Here is a 2,198-nt window from a genome sequence, read left to right on the forward strand (position 1 = left end):
GCTGCCACCAGGAGGATCTCCTGACCCTTAGCTCTGAACGCCCATTCTCAAAAACATCCGATGACTTCACATTATCTACTGAATAAAGTCCAAACTCCTTATGCTAGTGCCAAATCCCCCGGCACCCACTGCCCCTACAGAAAAAAAAAAACGGACCCCAAACCCCAATCTTTCTGTGCAACCTCATTTCCTGCTATACCCCCTCACTCCAGACAGACTGAAGAGCTGAGTTAAATTGTCTGTGCCACATGGTGTTTGGTGCCAGAGCATGGTAAGCACTCAGCAAATATTTGTCGAACAGGAAAGAAATACGATACGTTGTCAAATAGGAACTATGGCAAATGCTAAAATTCATGAGGAAGAAGCTTCCTAAATATTTGTTCTTCTCTGCAGAGGCCAAGATGATGACTTTTCCCCTAATGCTTGGAATATGAAGAAATTGGGATGTACTTTCACTACAAAGTTGAAGCTTTCACTTGAAAGGAGAAATTATTTCAGGTTGCTGGGCAGAAGGTACTTTCACAATTACAATAACATTTGAAAGACACTAAAATGTAATGTCCCCTTATAGGAAGGCAATGAAACGATGAATTATAAGGACCATTAGATGATTGGAAGGATTTTTTTCCCCCTCTTTATCAGATTTTTCTAATAAAGACCCAATTCTCATTTGAGGCAAGTTCTTTTGGGGACTTTCCCAATACAATTCCAATTTATTTTTCCATTAGCGGGGAGCGGTTCTGAGATTTTTTTCATTATAAGCCCACAGCGCCACGTCCTGCTAGAAGTGTCAGGGTCCCACTCCCCAATACTTCTGAATATCACCCTCCTTGCCTCTCTGTTGTTGCTGAATGGCAACATAAATGTGGCCAGTGAGATAGGATTCAGGTTGGAAAATTAGAAAACTGTTAAAAAAAAATATCCCACAGGGAGTTCTAATAAATGCTGAAATACAAGAGGATTTATCTGTGTGATCTTATGTTCTGGGTTTGGGGAAAATGAATGGAATAGAGAAATTATGATCATCATTATTAGAAATACGTCATTTTTGGGGCTTCCCTGGTGGCGCAGTGGTTGAGAGTCTGCCTGCCGATGCAGGGGACACGGGTTCGTGCCCCGCTCCGGGAAGATCCCACATGCCGCGGAGAGGTTGGGCCCGTGAGCCATGGCCGCTGAGCCTGCGCGTCCGGAGGCTGTGCTCCGCAACGGGAGAGGCCACAACAGTGAGAGGCCCGCGTACCGCAAAAAAAAAAAAAAGAAATAGGTCATTTTTGTCCTCTCTAAGATGGTTTTAGGATGTGTATATGCATAAGTCACACATTGATGGAAGCTTTACCTTTTTGGGTCTCCAGCCACCTTGATGAGGTTTGGCTTCTTGGTCTCCCTACCCCTTCAATCCATGCTCAATTGTATTAAATTCAAGTTTTAAACTGAAAATAAGTATAACTACATACTTTTTCAACTAATGAGTGACAGGGTGTGGAATTATGGAGTGCATAATAAGCGCCGTGGATGGTCTAAAAAGCCTAAAACATTTCAGAATGTTTTAGGTTTCGCATTTGAATGTGCACATGTCATCTTGTAAGAGCTCAGGGTCCTTCACGAAAACAGTCAAGCCCTGGGGACTTCCCTGGTGGTCCAGCAGTAAAGACTCTGCACTTCCACTGCAGGGGGCACGGGTTCCATCCCTGGTTGGGGAACTAGGATTCCCACATGTCGCAGGGTGTGGCCCCCAAAATTAAAAAACAACAACAACAATAACAATCAAGTCCTATTTCTGAAGATCTGGCTGCCTTCCCCAAATTCCTGACCCCTCTCCTCTACCCTTTGTGCAGAGTCATGTGATGGGAAGTTTTGAGAAGAAAAGGAACACAAACCCACAGCCTCCTGGACAAGTTCAAGTATTTCTGTCCCTGTCCTGCCAGTAGTAGGCACTGCTATCCTCCCACAGCAGCTCGGCCCCAAAGGCAGCTGCAGCCCCGGCCTCATTCAGCTGCTTAGTCTCTGCTCCTCCCCGACCTGCTGCTCTTACCCTTTTGTGGACTCACTTCTCTTTTTTTTTTTTTTTTTTTGGTACGCGGGCTTCTCACCGCTGTGGCCTCTCCCGTTGCAGAGCACAGGCTCCGGATGCGCAGGCTCAGCGGCCATGGCTCATGGGCCCAGCCGCTCTGCGACATGTGGGATCTTTGCGGACCGGG

The sequence above is a fragment of the Delphinus delphis genome, chromosome 12 (assembly GCF_949987515.2).
Source record: "Delphinus delphis chromosome 12, mDelDel1.2, whole genome shotgun sequence".
In the NCBI taxonomy this organism is placed as follows: domain Eukaryota; kingdom Metazoa; phylum Chordata; class Mammalia; order Artiodactyla; family Delphinidae; genus Delphinus; species Delphinus delphis.